The sequence below is a fragment of the Thunnus maccoyii genome, chromosome 24 (genome assembly GCF_910596095.1).
Source record: "Thunnus maccoyii chromosome 24, fThuMac1.1, whole genome shotgun sequence".
Lineage (NCBI taxonomy): Eukaryota > Metazoa > Chordata > Actinopteri > Scombriformes > Scombridae > Thunnus > Thunnus maccoyii.
This window is the reverse complement of record NC_056556.1, coordinates 9,152,900-9,172,422: the sequence shown is the minus strand read 5'-3', so window position 1 is coordinate 9,172,422 and position 19,523 is coordinate 9,152,900. Positions and strand designations below refer to the sequence as shown.

At 40.8% G+C, this 19,523-nt stretch overlaps 1 protein-coding gene and 1 long non-coding RNA gene across 11 annotated transcripts in view; both read right to left on the bottom strand.

Annotated features, from left to right (window-relative positions):
- LOC121892291 (neural cell adhesion molecule 2-like) overlaps positions 1-19,523 on the bottom strand; it is a 434,533-nt gene that overhangs the window by 161,626 nt on the left and 253,384 nt on the right. The gene's annotated exons all lie outside the window — the stretch shown is intronic.
- On the bottom strand, positions 13,955-14,964 carry LOC121892293. Its single transcript, XR_006094367.1, has 3 exons — positions 14,693-14,964; positions 14,417-14,494; positions 13,955-14,329 (listed from the first exon to the last, which is right to left on the bottom strand). It is a non-coding gene; the product is annotated as an uncharacterized LOC121892293 (long non-coding RNA).

Here is a 19,523-nt window from a genome sequence, read left to right as displayed (position 1 = left end):
AACATGTAAAACTGCTGGTATGACCCTTTTAATAACATGAGGACACATAGACTGAAGTGGCCGCCTTTCTTTATGTACGCTGCATGTGATGCTGGTTCATTTCACAGTGAGGAAAAAGCCACAGCTCCTCGACAAACATAGCCCAGTGATAAGGACAAACGCGGACAGCTGTGTTCTCACGTCGTCATTTACTGGGAGTCATTTAACTAGCTGTATTGTCAGTGGCTTGGTGAAGCAAGCGCCACCCTCTACAATCCTGTTACTTTAAATAACAGCATCAAGGCCACCGGAGCAGCTGAGCGTGTCGGTAAAGGCCAGCAAAAGCAAGCTGAGAATATTTTAATGGATCCCACGCAGCTCCGCACAGAGTTTTAGCCCCTCCCGGCTGGGAAACGGCTGTGTGCTTTCTTCTGAAGAATGAAGAGATACAGGAACTCAGTGATCCTTAGCTGCTAAACACTCGTGGGAAAGACTTCTCTACAGCTGACACCGCTGACTCCCACCATTTCACCTCATTTCTGCTGCATAAACCTGTTGAAGGTCATGGATTGACATTTCAGAAAATACGCGGATATCCGCTTTAGGATTGATAGCACTTTCATGACCTGAGACGCTTAGCTTAGCTTTAGCTTAGCTTAGCATAAAGGGGGATAGCAGGGAGACACAGCTAGCCTAGATCTGTCCATTGGTAAAAAATAACAAAAAAAACCAAAACAACAACAGTTAAATCTGAATTCCATTTAAAAACTCGATAAAAACAATCACAAAAAAGTGCAGCTGTGTCAAACAAGCAATGACAATATACATCCACACCTCAGGCTGCGTTACATAATTGAAATGGCTTAAGGGAAGATGGTTAAAATAATCTAACTAGCAGGCTTCCCTCTCACCCAGCCTATTGAGAGCCCATTACATTGTAATCCTGAATGTGGGCTCTGACATCTCCGCTACCAGCATAACGTGGGTGGAAAGGAACAAGTGAACAAAGGACAATGCCGTTTGTAATCCCGTTAAAGGATTAAGGGCTCCAACACACACGCACACACACACACACACACACGTGCACACACAAAAAAAACATGCACGTTTTGTTTGGGAGCATCCCTCTGACTTACACTTGTTCATTAACCCCTACGCTCGGGCTTAATGCTATTACAGCAACAAACTCTAAACTCCCATAACCTTAAATCCACCTTAATTCTGAACCCGAGCACAAACCAGCCCATTTCAAAGTGTTGACCAAGAAAACACTTTTCTCATCTTGGACATGAGTCTTCTCTGAAAGGATAAAATGAGAAAGCTCTTGCTCTCCCTCACACACACACACACACACACACACACACACACACACAAACGTTACTGACTGAGTCTGAGCCTTCGGGCTCTGCACTTGACTTGTGGATGATCTCAGACTTTTGTTTTGAGACTTCTAATCAAATTTGTGGCAGGATATTACACCACAAGCAGGAAACAGATGATACAGAGACAGTACAAATGCACAAACACTAAATCTTTTGTTCTAGTAAACAAACCCACACACACACATACGCAGACTTTCCAGCAGTGGAGTATTAAGCCACTCTCCCTGTGACGTGGTGAGATTTATTGTCACAACATCCGGGACGCTATGAAAGGAAAACTAGGTGGGATTAATTTCCTTAATCCTCACACCGCTCTCCTAATGATCAGACTTGAAGCAAATAACAGTGCAGAATGGAGCTGCTGATGCCTAAGGGGACAAAAAAAAAAAAGAACTTTTTGAAGGGCTGCCGTGCTGTTTTGATGAGCAGAGTGTGTAGTTATGTGGGTTGTGACATTGCCAGGGGCGTCGCGTCTGAAACTTCCATTTGAACTACAGCCAACGCCCAGCCATTTTGGATTCAGTTTAGCTGTACGCTCCAAAGATTTCCTGTTTTTTGGAAGGATGTTTAGATGACGCCTGCTCGTGTTATACCTCCGAGCCATGCACGGAAAAACTCTTTGTAAGGGTTTGCAGTTTGTAAATGAAGAATGAAGTGCTGGTGTGAATCCGATTCTCACTTAATTATGATCTCAATATGTTAAGCAGGCAGCTTATCAATGCAGTCAACAGCAGAACAAACTGTGAATTATTAAAAAGCTATTTAGCCTGCGTGTAGCTCTAATTTTGATTTGCTAGTTATTGCACTAAGATATCGACTGAAATTCAGGTCAGCGCAGTCATCCTCAGTTTTTGGTTCGTCATCTTGATTTCTTTTGAGGTCAATTTTTTTTTCAGAAGCTCCTGTACGCTTCTTTCTTATCTCAGCTGCAACATCTGTTGTTGTTTTCTGCTTTCCTTCCTTTTTATGTTTCTTATATCTAAAAAAAACAAAAAACCCTCAAGACCCTGATGACAATGTCTCGAGAAACAACACCTTTGAATAAAACACCAAAAGATTATCAAGCATATCTCTGCTAAAATAAATTAATCTCAGATGGTCACAAAGCAGAAGTTCCACCAATAAACTACCGACTCATAGATTATACTCACATAAACATGTCAGCTATTGTCATAATCCAACCAACAGCAGAAGCACAGCTAAGCAATGTTTAGTGGTGTCTCAGGTTTGTCTTACCTAATGATGTTAGCAGAAACGGAGCATCACCATTGGCCAACAGATGGAGTAATCACACGGACAGCATGGAAGGGAAAAAGAGAGAAAACGAAATGCTCATTAGTTAAGGATAAATTACACTTTGTAGGTTTTATGTTGTACAAACATCCGTGTTTTCTTGTTTGTGGGCAAAGAGGCTACGCTAAATATGCTAAGAGCTCAATTCAAACAGAATCTGTTTACATAAAACCGAACCTTGAATCCTCATAATAAATGTAAAATAACTGTGAAAAGAACATTTGCAATGTTTTTCGAGACTTAATAGATGAATTCTTGTTTAGCATTTACATGTTGGAACAGAAAAACAAAAATGACACACAACATGCATAATTGGCGCCAAAACAGATGCTACATGGAGATTGTAAACATTAGCACAGCGATGGATGTGTGGGCTATTCTAAGATAAAGAAGACAAATAAGACTCAAGATTCATTGCAATACTCTTGTTCTACAAACACTGTGTCTCCATTTGTAGTACTATTACTTCCCCCCCCAAAAAAAACTGAAGAAACATCAATGTTTCAATAAATCCTCACACAGCTTTTCCTCCCAATTTGGAAAAATTGAACATAAGCGAGAGAATATATGTTCTTCGGATACTGTTACTGACTAATCATTATTATTATTAGTTTTCCAATTTAAAAAATCAATTTTGAAGACTGCCTCCTCATCCTTATGTAGTCATAAAGCATTTTACAGTTTAAAAAAATACATTTTTTAGAGGTTTTTCTCTTTTTTTGTATCATTTGTACCTATTTGGTGGGAGTCCTAAGCAACCAGGATGCCCACTCTGACTATATTTTAAAGGAACTATTATTTCCATGCGAGCAAATAATCAGCAACTGTGCTTCCACTTCAGTGAGACATTCAAAAATATCAACCATACAGTTTTCCATCTACTAACACGATGTAAATGCATTTGTAATTCTGCTTAAATGTCACTGAATGTAAACCTGACAGTGGGAACAGTAAGCTGGGTAATTTCATGGATATCTGGCTTTATTCTCGCATGTAGAGCTCATACCACTTCAGTAAAATAAAGTTCACTCGAATGTTCAGACAGTTCAGACAAACATTACATTAGTCGTCTGCGGGGTTCATTTCAAATTCACTGCCGCTGGAGCGTGTCCAACTTTTGTTTCTTCTTACAACTTAGAGCCTCAGTTCTGCTGTTTACTGCTTTAATACACAAGTTTTCTTCTTATAAAATATTGATGAAAAAGTCCCACATGCTGCGAGTCCTGTGACTCAGTTTTACTGTGTGTAAAGACACACATACCGTCATGAAAAAGTAATATAATCTCTGCATTTTGTCATTAGTGTAACTGACTTTCCAAAACACATTTTCACAGCCATAACACAATGCATAATTAGTCTTTTGTTACAATGCGAATCCCCCTAAAGACGCACTTTTCAAAAATAATTCGCCCATTTCACAACAGCATTTCCTCAGTATTATCCCACTGAGGCTTTATGTCGTGTTCTTTTTCATTTTCATCACCGAGCTGTACCTAAGTGTTCTCAAAAAGACATCAATCTTGGGACAAATTCAACACATATTACTTTCCAATAACCTCAAAGTAGAAGCTGACATCAAACATGGATTCTTGAGGGACGGACGTTTATTACATTGTGTCATCTGGACCGGGATCGGGATGTGAAAATGGAGCCTTGGGGTCGGACGAGAGTCAGGAGGAATCCATATCTGTTCAATCACAGTCTCCCTTTTATATGCCACAGCTGTCTCAGAGCAGGGTCATGATGTCTGATTATCTCCTCAACATAAATTCAGGAAATCAGTGAAAATATTGTGTGTCTGGTGCTGCATTAAGGTGAACATAAATGCCTCTCAGACTAACCTCACATGGGAGGAATTATGCAGGATCAAAACATCCAGAGTTTGGGCAATTAGCTCACAGTTTTTTAGTGTCAAAATTCTCCAAGCTTGATGATTGTTCAAATGTCCTCTAAAACGTTTAGAGTTTGGTGAAGCTCATGCAGCAACATGTCAACGCTGACAGCAGACTGATACCCACACTGCAAAACTAAAATTAGACACAGTCCTACCATATGTGACCGTGGACCACATATATCCTTATAGTCCTTATAGCTCTGTGCATTTGAGCTCAATATGGTTAGGTGTAAAATTATGCACATAATAAATCAGCCTTATTAGGAGAAGAGTCTCCTGCTTCTCTCCCTTACAGTAGCTTTATCTGCTGCTGCTGCTGCTGCTGCTGCTGCTGCGAAAACCCTGGATGCTCTTTGTTTAAATCTTCTCTCTCTGTCACAATGATTCACATTTGGATAGAGTTATGTCTTACGGATGGATGATAGTGTCTTTCACGCACATACATACATCGGCTAAATAATTGTTAAAACAACAAACAGTTTGGTGTAATGAAAGTTTAATCAATGAAACTATTATAAACTAATCATTTCCCAAACTTCAATTCATATTTTTACTTTACAGTACCTCTCCACATCGGAGACAGCTGTAGCCTTTTTCAACTTTAACAGGTATCAGATACACCTTTAAATATACACACAACACCTGGCGGCAAGCTACACCTGAGGTCATCAGGAACAATTATTCTGCATTAGACAAAAACAACTTTAATGTCCGTATATTTAATCTTAAATCAATGCTATGAAAAAGCTAGTAATAACAATTTTTATGCTTTGGGGCATTTTATTACTTTATTAGATAGTGACAGTTGAGAGATGACAGGAAACAAGAGAGGGTATGCTGCGTAACAAAGGTCAGCTGTTGGAATTGAACCGCATGTGGCATATGTCTTAGAAGATTAATTTTACAAAAAAATGACAAATAGGACTGCATTCATTCTGTCAATTCTAGTTAGGGGCCTTGGCTAACCAACTGAATATGATAAAAACAAGATAATTTCAGCAAAAACAGCAAAATTATTAATTAATACCAGTGCACGTTAGCTTATTTGATTAAACTCCTACTCATGATGAAGGGAAAAGAGGCTGATTTTAACTGAAAAGCACTGTTCGGGATGCAAAATGGAATAATATCATCACACCTGTTTCTTATTTCTAACTGAGGTACAACCTTTAGGTTAAAGTAAGAAATGGTGCACTTGTGTGTCTGAAGGTCCTTCAAAGGTGTGAGTATTTCAGTTTTTTTTAAAAGTGTTCTGCAATGGATAGGCACATGGGAACAGGCAGATAATGTTTAACACCGGGATAACTTTCCTAACCTCAGCTAACACTTGCCTACTCTCAGTGACAGCTGGAGTCACTGCCAGCTCCTGCTTACTGCTGTGATCCTTCATTTCTTGTCCCCCCCCACCCTCAGCAAACCCACATGCCAAATGAAAAAAAAAAAAAAAAAAAAATCTGAATGATGCTTCCTTTCACCATTGACTTCACTTCCTGACGGGATAAAGCTGAGGTTGTAAGCCCCACTTCAAAGTGCGGTGTAAGGGGTGCAAGCTTTACATTCTGTTAATCTGACCTGTGGGCAGTGCTTTAGCCACTAGCTCTAATGTTAATCCTTTGACTGTGCTGCTCTTCTATCCGGCTCCCGCTCTGCACAACACAGTCCACAGATCCTGGTGTCAAAGGGATGCTGAACCCCTGAGACATTTTTAAGTCGGCTCGGTTGTTGTTTGAAAACAAAGTCAAAGAGGGACTTGCTCATCTCTTCAAGATATAATCAGGATAAGAATTCAGAAAAGTGGTGCTTTTTTTTTTTTTTTGAAAGATAGGTTGCTCTGGAGATGTAGGTTTAACAGGAACTTCAGGCACTCGAAATGCACAGCAGGATGTCAGCTGCTTGCACTCTGTCACAACAAACCGCTGATACTTTCTGCTAATCATTGCGTGTTAGAAAGCAGCCCTGGAAAGCCAGATGGAGAATGTCTGGCTGTGCTGACCTCACCAGTCTCCACTTATTTTCACATCAAGAATTGATTTCTAATGCTATCAGCCTCAACTGCTTTATTTGCTGGCTTTACCTAGTAACAGAAAAAACCCTAAGGAATACAAATAAATAGATAATCCACAGCGCTAGAACTTCAGAAAATAGTTCAACATTTTCAGAAATACGCTTATTGGCTTTCTTGCTGAGAGTTTTATGAGAAGCTACAGCCAAGAGGTGTTAGCTTAGCTTAGCATAAAGCCTGTAAAAAGGGGGAAAACAGCTAGTCTGAATTTGTCTGCCTATAAAATTACAGCTTGTTGTTTTTACTCTTCAGCTTTAGTATAGATGAAACTAATGAGATATAACATGTTAAATAGTGAGTTTTAGAGCTGCTCGTAGGTGTATTTTGTTACTTTTGGACAGAGACAGTCTAGCTGTTTCTCCTGTTGTATTCATGCAAGCTAAGCTAACCGGCTGCTAGCTGTAGCTTCATATTTAGCGTACATGAGAATAGTATCGTCTTCTCATTTAACTGACAAGAAACTAAATAACCTAAGCTTATTTCCTCAAATGCCAAACTTTGAGGATCAAAAATTCATCCTTGAAATTGTTGGTTAGATCATATGAATCAGTAAAAACAGACCTAAACAAGGCTCCATCACAACAGCATTTATCTAAATTGCAAACCAGCTAGTCCACTGAAATACATGAAAAACTGACATGCCTCAACAGCATATTTGTGTGTGTAATCCCTGAAATGTCATATCTGATGCATGTAAGCTCTGCTCACCAACTCAGCTACATAGCTGGTGGGTCAACGCTTGCACATGAATGTTTTATATTTTCACAGCACTCTAAATGACCTCAATTCCCGCTGGGTTTGGGTTTTTTAATGTAATGTACATGCCTAGAGTCATAGCAGTTATGATCCTCCTATCTCTGGCTTGCTCTCCCTCTTTGGCTCACTTGCTCACATGCAAAAAAAAAAAAAAAATGTTGCCTTGCTGGAATTTACTGTAAACATTTATCCACATTCATAGTAAACCATGTGGCTGCTGTGACAGCCTGCATAGACATCAAAGTTAGTGATGGAGAAAGACTCAAGCATCTCAGTGAGGGATTTATTCCTGGTAATAGCCACACACACACACACACTCTAGAGTGCACATGCCTACGCATGCACCCACGCTTTTAATATTAAAGTCGCTACCTGCTAGGTGTCAGTTTGCATCATATGAAAGGGGCTACTGATGCAGGCGGAGGGAGGTGTACACACTTATTTAGTGCAGTGACTTACACTGAAGGTTGCACACACATACAAACATTTCTCTCCTCATGGCATCTCTGTCACTGTTTAAGAAATCCAGGAGAGGCTGAGTGAAATTGCTCACTGCTGACAAAACTACTACTGAAGAAACAAGACTAGTATATGGCTGGACTGTGTATGAAACACTAGAGGCTTTTTTATTGGAAACGTCGGATACAGGAAGTGGTGACACCCGGCCACCAATGGTGTAACTTCATCTCTCAGTCGACCAATCGTTTAGTCACTCAGTCAGCCAGGGAGAGACATTTTATAGGGCTGGTCCCTGTGGTCCAGCCAATAATAGTGCATGTGATTATGTGGGTGGTGCAATCCATTTTTATTTATAGACAGCATATCTAATGCCAGCTAATGAAATAGCAGTAAGCTGTTGTGTTGCTCAGGGACTTGGGTAGTATGACACCTGGTAAAATTGCAGAGGACAGGGAGGTGTTAGCTACAAACAAAGGGGTGTGAAGTGTGTAACATACAACTCAATACATGAACCAGATCCAACTGTGCAAGGCTCTGCAGTGAGGCTGCAGCACTTTAGTATCTGGAATGTTGCAGATGGGTGAGAAATTAAAGGCAAAAGCAACATAAAGTGTCTCAAAGTGCTGAACAGTGTGAACAGCCGGTAAGGGACCCCTCATGCCCTGTAGATGGGGTCATTGTCAACCTGGAAGAGACAACTCCCATCAGGATAGCAATGTGTCAAATGTGTTTTTCTCCACATGTGGAAGGATATTTGGTTTTCAAAGAGTTTGGAGGCTTGTGTCTTTTTTTAAACGCCTTTCCAAAATCAAGGATACATGTGCAAAGGGAGTAAGGAATAGATTGAACTGTGTGTTTGTCTGCTCTGCCTCAAGCCGCAAACATTAGCATGGCTAACTAGACACCTTCAGTATTGAACTAGCATTACTTCCCAGGTGAAGAGTTAGCATATCACTAACCAGCTACAATATTATGTGGAGTTTAAAGGGGACATAACATGCTTTTTGTGACTTTCTGTCATTTATGTACTGTTATGATGTTGGATGTTAAACATGGACAAAGTTCCCAAACATGAGGTGAACATCTGTAAAAATGCTCCCTGAAAGTCAAAAGTCAGGGCTTCAACCTGCTCTGAATTCTCCATTTGAAAAAAGTTAGCTCCACTTCCTCCTTGTGATGACATCAGATCGTTTGCACATGCCCACAAACAGCTGTCCGTTCTGTAGCTTTTGTTGCTAAGGTTGTTTACATTGTCCACTCATATACTTCGAGTTGGATTTTGGCTCCAACTTGTGCTGCGTTGTATTTGGGAGGTTGACATTTTGAGTAAAGAATGAGAAAAAGAAGTGAAAGCCTGCTACTGTTGTTTGTTTATGTAGCCTCTGGAGCCATCTGAAGCTAACCAATCAGAACAGAGTGGGCTCATCAGGAGGGAGGCCTTAAAGACACAGGAGGTAAAACAATTTCAGACAGAGGCTGAACTGAGGGGCTGCATTAAGAGCCAGTATAAGATAAACAAGGAGTTTTTTTTTTTACTTTAAATCATGCAAAGATATTCTGGTAGAGCCCCAGAATACAAATATAGACCTGGAACTTTTCATGTTATGTCCCCTTTAAGGTTACATTAGACAAAGCCCTGTTCAGGACCGACACATCCAAGGTGTGGATGCTATTAATCGCTATCATTTCAAGGTGACATTAGTGACTCTGTCCTGCTCTTTATTGGATTTGGGGAAGTTCACCAAGATGACAAGGAGAGCTAATGTTGAATGAGAGCTAATGCTTTTGTCTATTTATGTCTGAAGGACCTACTGTTTCAAAAATGACCATGAATTTTGAGTTCTAAAAGCAAAGGGTCACAGAGTGTCACAGACCATGGTAGGATGTGAATTGTGTAATTGTATGGAAGTTTCATGTGTCTTTCCTTAGGTTTTCCCTTTAATTTGCTGCCTGTCCATGGCTCCAAACATCACCTAATGAACTGCCATCTCTCCGCCTGTTACCACCTCACACATATCTCTGCATGCTCTGTGCCTTTCTAAGCAGGTGACACGTGCCGCAGCCTCACCCCCTCCGGATAGCGGTCCCAACACCCAATGACATTTCCTTAGCATATGCCTGGCATTTAGTTTGATGGATTTATTGACATTTGCTGTTTTATACATACACACTAGTTGCTGGCTCTTTAAGAAACCGTCCACAGTTATGACCCCAATTCAAAACCTCCACTGCAACATACTCCATGTCCCTTTAATCTGATTTTGTGCACGTGTGTTTTGATAAACAGCAACGTTGTGCAGCTGCGAGGCAGGTGAGCCCACGGGCCTGCACATCGGCATGCAGAAAAGACTTTGCGTGTGTAGCCACATGCATACTGAGATGTTGCTCTGTCGGCTTATATATATTTCAAAAGCATAGACTCATAATTACAGCGTATTTTGATTATCGTGAAAGCATAAAGTCATAATGGAAGATGTATTTCAGAGAACAGGCCAGCTTGAATAGTAATAAGCAGTGAATCTAATGGTCTCTGAAGAGGAGACACAGAGTCCATTAATTAGTTTCTTCGCTGCGTAACTTGAAATAAAGAGACGTGAGGGGGAGATCTGAGGCATTGATAGCTAATGTGGCAGAATTACCCAACCAGCATCTATCAGGTTTGGGTAGTGTCTCTCTGCATGTGTGTGTGTGTGTGTGTGTGTCTATTCCAAACCACAGTAGGGGTTGGTGTTGGAAAGAGAGATGTCCTTAATGAGAGCTGCAGGCGAACGAACACACACACACACACACACACACACACACACACAGCATCCTCCATCAGTGCTGCTGTCTCACCTCATTTTGCTCCTTGCTGCCTTCTGCCTATGTTTATTTGGCATCAGCCCCTTGAATCGGTCCCTGTGTAAAACTTCCCATCACCCACTGCTGCTTGCTTTCCCTCCGAAATTAAAGCAACACCTGGACATTTTACAGCATTTACAACTATATTTTACTATGTTGTATTTCTTCCATCAGGCTCTTGCCAAGTTATGGGGGAGGACGTTTCTACATTAGACCTTTGGTGGTGAAAACTTCTGGCTAACGCTGCTCCAGATTTAAAAAACAAAAGCAACCCTTTGCTTGGCTGTGATCTGGCAGCGCTCAGTGGAATTTAAATTTCCAAAAAATGCTAACATGCCATTTTCTATTTGACATCAAATATATGCTTTCATCCTGACATCATGACAAGAGCCAAGTGAAGAAAAAATGCATTTTCAAAATGTCAAAGATGTCATAGGATCATGGCTAATAAGCCCTCCTTCAGCTCCCATCCTCCTCTTTTTTTGCAGAATCTAAAATAGCCCCACTCCTACTCTGCTATCTCTGCAATGTTTACACAAAAATTCATATCAGATCTCTGAATGTGGAGTAAGGCAGGACACATGGGAGGGGATCCAACACGGCGAGGCAGAATGTAACACGATTAGACCCACTACTAGCTTTTAGCCCGAGCCTCTTTCATCTGGCAACTTTTGATTTTTAATAGCTTTACATGATGTCATCTTAAATAGAGTTTTACATATTAGGTCATTTCTTCCTTCCACAGTGGGAAGAACTGATAATTTTGCAATTCTAACAGGTATTTGAAGGTGAACAGAGCTGGGAGCGATGTACCTCCGTGGCCCATGCGTATCTAAAGGGCAACTAGCCCCTGGAGTGTGGAAGCCGCATTGTTCTGCAGTAATAAAGTGAGACTGGAGCAGGAGACGGAGGAAATGACAGCCTGTAAAAGCTGAATTGCCACATGTTGGAAATGACAAGACAACAAACCTAGGTACGGTGCACAAATAAAAAGGAGGAGAATTAAAGACAGACGATGACAGACAGAAAACGAGAGAAAATACCTGACAACAACTGATGCAAGAGGGGAAATTAAACAAAAGACCTCAGGGACAAACAAGGGAGAAAGCAGGAGAAAGGTTGTGGGCAAGATGGAAGGCAGAGATAAAATTAGAAACAGGTCGGAGAACACCATTCCTATCCCTCCTTCCCCTCTCCCCCACCCCCCCCACCCTTTCCACCACAGGCAGTGATGCTGTCAAACCAAACTACAGCAGATCTCCGTCTTCCCCTTCCTCCACTCTGTCTGTCCCCTTGTCTTCATTCCCTCGCCCATCTTCCACCTCTTTTTTTCTCATTTCTTTCCCCATTTCTCCATGCCCCCTCCCCTCCCCATTATCTCGACATCAGCCAACCTATCAGCCTCTCCCTCATGAGCTGTGAATACCAAAGAAGCTCCGTCTTGGCATCCTGCCTACACCTTCCTACCCAATGCTTCCTCTGTGCCCAACTTCATGCTGCCTAAGTGGCCATGATGTGCCAACGTGCCCCCACGCCAAGGTCAAACTGAGCCCCAACAGACACAGTGATCTTTTCCAACTAAATCCACTTTATGCAACACTAAACACAAATTATTGAAAGTATACAGTGATATTTGTGGTTTACTGTAATGCACTGTTGCTTTAAACTGAATAATGATGACTAAAAACATGACTGTGAGAGCTCAATTCATGACCTTGGAAACAGTAGTTTGACAAAACTAATTATAACTCAAGGTATACTTACTGGTATTTTCACTGGCCCTCAACCAACCTTCATGGTCTTTGTCAGCAGATGTGGTGAAATGCAACTGATAGATCAAGTAAGCAGACCTTCAGTTAAGGTTTTATTTGTCACTAAACTACAAAAAACTTTGGTTGAGAGAACAATCTCCCCATAAGGTCCATTAAGTAGCAGTTCTGGAGCTTTCAACCACATGATCTTCATGAAGTTTGCCGAGTTGTCATGGTATATTAGATGGTTTGATTTACATTTTTATGAGCACTTTTAGGGACTTCTTATCCATGCTGGCTCAAAACCTCAAAGTTCATTCTGGACCTTGGATGCAGACAACTCCATATGCTGATGAAGATCATGTGATATGACTGAAAGCTCAAGGAAAGCTACAGAATGTAGCTGTGGTAAGGTTGTTTTCTTAAAAGCTGTTTCCAAGGTCAAGAATGAAGTTTGAACTTGAACAAACTGCTATAAATATCTGGTGGTGAATGGATTTTCATTTGTAGTGCTCACATAATTAAAAAAATAAATAAAATTCAAGGATACAACAGCAACATGTCTCTCCGCAAACAATGTGTCCTTGTACTCTTGATGATCTACAAGCACATTGTCAAAGGGACTATTTAGTAAAACCTGCTCTAACTCAATCTCTCTCCATGGTACCATACCACTAGACGTTTTTGTAATTTAGCTGAATTGACCCTTTAAGACATTGTGGTGAATGATCCATGTGTGCGCTCATATATAGAGGTCAATTTTCCAACATAACTAATGAAACCGTTGTTTGTGCAAGGGGAACATACAATCCCGTCACGATGGCTTCCCGTCTAACTACAAATCTTGCCCACACCCCTCTCGCTTTCTTCTTCTGTGACGACCGCTGCTGGTGACCGTCACATCTGCTTTAGTAGCTAATGAAAACTACGCCGTGACCATGAAATGTTTACAATTGACCAGCCTTTCACCCAATCTTTTCCAATGCTAACACAGAGCAGCCCCACATGAGCCATCCTTACATCCTTTTCACATCTGCTGTTAGCGATACTCCTCCTACATTTGGCACACTTAGCTGCACTTCATTACAGTTCGGGGAGATTTTGAACAGGTGTTGTGCGGCTATCCAATCCTGATTGAAAATGACACTTTTCTCTCAGCGATGGATATCAGTAGGGTTTTTAACTGCCCGGTATGTCGCTTAATATCCATAAAAAGAAGCAATATTAATCTCACATCTGCAAGCTCAAATGAATACTCGGTGCCTCAGAGGGAAGAGAAATCAGGCAAAAATGGAGCGTTGAAAAGAGTGATTTTTTAATCATGTCTGACATTCCTTCAACTACAGCACAGAGAGGGATCATTGACAAAATATATTTAGGAGGTGGCAGCAGCGTGCAGGGAAATGGATTTTAAAAACAAGCTTGGGACTTGAGGTTTGAAAAAAAAAAAAAAAGACGTGCACAGTGACTGAACACGAAATGATCAATCTGCTTGCACGTCTGCCACTAAAGTATTTCTTAGCACAGCACAAATCCAACTGTATCTTCTTATGCTCTTACAAAAATCATCAATCTGCAATGATCTATTACAAGAATGATTTTACTTAAGTTTGTGAAAGCTTCTTTTCTCGCTCTTTCCAGATGAGCCGAAGCAAGAGTTGCCTTCGTTCAAAACAAATCACATCTGCTGCATTCTGGTCTACTTTCCTGTTTGTGCGTAGAGAAATGAGTCTCTCCGCCTCTTTGACAATGGATTTCTCCACATATGATTGCTGTCTGTGAAACGTAGATGATCTAGCCTAAAGAAAAGATGTTGCTCTGTCATTTTGACGGGCTGACACTCCGCTGATTGCCGCTGATGTTAGATAGCTGGAAAATCTTTCTGCTCGCATTGTAGCGACGCTGGAGGAATCTAAAATCGTAACATCTTTGTTATCTTTGTTGTTTCTTTTCCAGGTATAAAAATAAAATGCACCAACAAGCCACACAATACACCTACCAGTATTTTTTGTACTTGTTTTAGGGTATATTTCCTTCTGCTTTGGCCCAGTACCAGCAGAGAGAGGCTATGTTTGTCCTGATAAATTAGAAAATAATTACAGGCAGATAAATGTAAAATAATCCCCCAGCAAACTCAGCTAAGCATAGCTTTATCAACAGCTATCATAAATGCATGTAATGATAACTGCCCTTCATCTGGGGACAGAAATTCCCTTATAAATCTATTTCTCAAAAGTGTTCCTCCATCTTTAAGTGCTGTTGTTGGTTCACATACCATCACTTATCCTTATCTCCTGTTTAGGGAAGTGAATGCTGGCTCCCCTGGGGTGGGCAGGTTTCTCTGTCAGGGGGGAAGGTAGATGGTATTTATCTTGTCATCTCAGATGGACGGGGGATTTATTTAAGGTGTTAAGGACGGTAGGATGGATTTAGGGCGTTGTTTGTGAAGGATGGTTGAAATGACCGGTTCATAAACAGCTAGGTGGGATGGCCTCTTAAAGGAGTGGCTATTTAGCAATTTTATGTCTCACTAGCTCAGGATAAAAACTGCCAATTGTGTGTGGGGCTGCATTACACTGTGCATTCATTTGCTGAATGAATATCTAGGACAGGACTTCAGATGGAGGGAATTCCTTGAAATTGTGTCAGATAGACTTTTGTCTTTTTGTCTGCCAGGTTGAACACATTAAAACATGAGTTTTGGTCATTGGAGGCATAACACAAAAAGCTAGACAGCTTATGAAGTTGATTTAACGAATGTTAGCAAACCTATTTATACATCTAGCACCCAGAGCAATGTTAGCATTCATTTGGAGTCGTGTTTCTGGCCATTTCATAAATATAAAGTAGAATATTTACTCTCATTTCAGTTCTCCTTTGGTTTCTGCCAACTCATAAGAAAAATATTTGTCTCTTAACCTGCTAAATGCTCCACTATGTTCATCAATTAGTCGCTAACTTTGTTACCAATACGGTGGATTTAGCTTTTTTGCTGAAAACAGCTGCCTGTTGTGTCTGGTAAACATTTGTTGAGAGCGGTTTCTCATTACCAGCGACCTTTAAACACTACTTGCAGTCATTTGATCCACTCTTTATATGAAAATATTGATTAGAGCAGCTAAACCATATCTTAATAATGATACAGTTCAATTCTAGATCGATTTAATGCCCAACAAAGACGCAACCGCTGGTGCAAAAAGTGATTTTTTTTCTCCCATTTTCTGTGTTTGATCGGCTTTGATGTTTGCGTTTTCTTTAACAATAGCAAAGAAATATTTGGTGTCATTAAAAGCCACATACAGAAGAGCCAAAAAGGGTGAATGCCAGCAGTACAAAATCCGATAAACATTATAGACAGCAGTTTGCTCTTTTCATGTCACATGGATCCTTCCATCCTGAAAAGTGCATCAACTTTTGTGCTATACGTCACAGCAGGCTTTACAAAAGGGAAGTAAAAGGAGGGGTGTATTTTCCTCTCTGCAGGGGACACAGAAAACACATACAGATAACAATTTCACAGCAATTTCAACAAACACAATACACCAACCCGGCACCAGAGCATGTCAACTTAAAATCAGAAAGTAAAATGGATAAAACTCAAACGGCTGAGGACCTGAAAATCCAATATCTGGTCCATTCTGGCTGTTTTATTTGTTGATGTTGCTCCAATCTAGCCAAGTGTTGTGTCAATGACGGGGTCAGAGATGCCGTGACAAGCTGCAAGTTATTTTGGGCTTTCCACCAATCAACCGCTGCACATGCTGACCCCTCGTATTGCCAAAGACTGCTGGGTATCGATCGGACCGCCTGCTGCGCCAGGTGTCCTTCCTCTCAGCCATTGAGCCATTTGAGTGCAGCTTGGGGAAGAGAAACGAAGCCTTAGAGAATAAGTGAAAATTGCCGTCTGCATTCCTGGCTCCAGGTGGGCGTCATCCTGCTGTGGCATTTTGAGGTTACACATCTTACTTTCTCTGTATCGGCCCTTTGATTGTTTTGTGGAGGTTCTGCCGATTGTCTCACTCTTCTTCTTTATATTTTATTCTCTGATGTGTGTGTGTGCCGCAGCCGCTACAGAAGGAGAATAACTGAAATTAAGAATGACGCATCAGTTTTTAAAGAATAATCAGTGATATTCTATATTTTTGTCGACAAATCTCATGAAAAGATTACTTAACAGATATTGTCTGGGCAATCAAAGGCTGACATAGCTTATTCCTTTGTGCTATAGACCTCTATTGTTGTCCACATGCGAAAATGAAAGTGTGTATTTCTTACCGGTTATTAAGAATTTACATCAGTAGGAAACAGACGTGTCACGATTTTGATTCTAAATTGAAAATCGATCAAAATGTGAGTTCAATTTCAACCTTCGAAATCAAAAGAAGGATCAGGGATTCTCTCCACCCCCGCCTACTTGTGCGTGTCCAGCAAACATCTGCAGGGACCGTCTACAAAGTGCAACACCTAAACTTAGTTTTCTCAAACCGTTGTTGTTAAGTACCCTTCTGCCATATAGTGGCTCTTCTTTTTGTTTTTGTGATTAACAGTTTGCTCCCGATTAACTGGTGAAATTATTTAAATTTGACCATATAGCCTTAGTGTGGTACATTCCAAAAGAATATGGCGGATATATCACACTTGATACCATGTAGCCTATCCTTTAAAAGAAGAATTTGGAAATGTAAATGGCAGTTGTCAGGGAATAAAACCAATGATCTGTTGATCTTTAATCAAGACTTGATAGATAACAATGGTATAGCCGCCAGTGCTGAGAATTGAACGGTGGATTTGGAGAATTGCAACACCTCTAGTAGGAACAAGTGTGAGGTTGAGTGCCAGAGATCAGGTGGGGAAATCGAAAAGCATTGAGAGATAGACTAATGCATTATTGGTTTTTGGTCTTTTCATGGGATTTGTTGGCAATAATAAAAATATAGAATATCACCAGCCTTATCCTGAAAGTCTGTTGTGTTGCAGATTTTTTTTAATTGAGAAAATACTGACAGGTGACAGCGGAAAGAGAGATAACAGTGTCACTCAAAAATCATATTAATATATACATATATAACCATGACAGTTGTCAACATATAGTTAAATACGTTAAACAAGTTTGGTTTGGCAAAAAAAATTGTAGCATTAAGTCCTCTTACTGCAAAGTTTCTGCAGATCTGAGATGCATCATGTGGACTTTATTAGTTTGCTCAGTTGTCATGGAGACGGATCTCTTGTTAATATATGATCTAAGTATAGAATTCCAATCACAACAGACCTTTGTGCTGAGTTTTTCCTCTTTGTTCACTTGCTTTTTACTTCAATTATTTTGATATCAAATAATGATTGCAATCAGAAACTGTATCAAAGTGAAAAAGGGAGTTCATGTATCATGACATCTTTGCTCATTTGGCTATTTTATGTCCTCTCTGTACATTTTATGTGATGATCAATCTGAACAAAAACTAAATGAGTCTTTATTTGGTAACCATTGAGACTTGTTACATCAAGGTCATTCAGCACATCTTGTTAGATGACCACTATTACTACATCCCTTTATTTTCTTGACTGGGAGACAAAGGAGCCATTCAGCATGGCTCCCCCATTCTCCTCCAAGGTTGAACACTGAAAGAACCGGCGCTGTATCACTATTGAGACCTAATCATTTATTTGTCGACAGACTGATGTAATTACACTGTACACTGACTGGGAGAGTTCTGCAGTATCATTGGCAACGCCTTCATTATGGTCGTTTTCAGTGGACTGACTCATTCAAGTTGATTTGTGTGCTGCAGTGTGCGCCGTATTGTTCTGTGTACAGAGTAATTTATGATAGCGTCGCACAAACAAAATCATCTGAAAGGCAAAACCACTTTTCAACCTTTTCAGCAGAATGACACCTGCATTTTAAAATCCTAACTCTTAATAAATATGTTGCCTTTTTTCCTCAAAAGAACTCCTTGTAGCTTCTCTTCTTCTTTATCTTACTGTGTTCCTACTTTTGATGTCATCAGTGCAACAGATATTTGAGGAGTATACAAAAGCCCAAGGCTAGTAAAAAAAAATAAAAAAAAATAAGAAAAAGGAAACAGAAGGCTGCTGGCTTAAATCAGACTGAGCCATAGAGTATGTGCGCGTACGAGCATTGGAAAGCGATTTCGCAGAAGCGCTGCTCTGGGTAGAAAGCTTCCACCTACACCTTTGCTTGTGAAATGAATAGCATCTGCAGGCTATTATGACAAAGAAAAGGAAAAGGAGGGGAGCAGCGGGAGAAAAACCGAGAATGAGGAAACGTTTGGGTGAGGAGAGTGTGGGTGAAAAGTCTGTGGCGAAGAGGGAACGACAAAAGAGAGGAGTGTGCGCAGTCAAGAGAGGTAGGCAGGTAAAAAATGAGACAGACTTTTGTTGTTTTTCTTCGTTTTGTTTCTAGTTCGGTTCCACAGGTGCTGGCTCTGCTCCTGATCCCAATGTGTGTATGTGTGTGTGTGTGTGTGTGTGTGTGTGTGTGTGTGTGTGGTGAGGGGGAAATCAGAGGTTTGGCGTCTGGGGGCGTTCTTTAGATATTCAAAATCCACAACATTTCACCTCCCCTCCCTTGCGTTTTGTCTCAGTCTGTCCCACACAATTGCATACACAAACACACACACGTGTGCGCATTGCTCTTTAGCAGGGTTTCATCCTTAATCCCCCCCTCTCTCAATGCTTGTTTTCCAACTGTAAGCCCGTGGTTTGGTTGGGATTCCAGTGGCCCAGTCTCCCCGGTAGATATTATAGCTAATCCTGGTAGAGAGAAGAGAGAGAAAAGACAGAGAGGGAAACAAAAGACTGAAAAGGAGCAAAGATGAGAGAGGAGGGGCCAAGCAAAAGCCACCGGCGAGCAGTATAACAGAGGGAGGAAGGGAAGAGGAGGAGACATCACAGGAGTGTGTTTGGCTACTGATACCTCACTAATGCCCCCAAAATCCTCCCTGACTTGTTGTATCTAGTCCCAACGGACAGCAGCGCTCTGCCGCTGTAGAAATCTCCGACATCCACAGTGTTTTGTATCCGTGTCACACTAAAAACATCTGTCTTTGCAAGTTATTAATGCCTGTGGTTCTTTATCTCCCGCAATA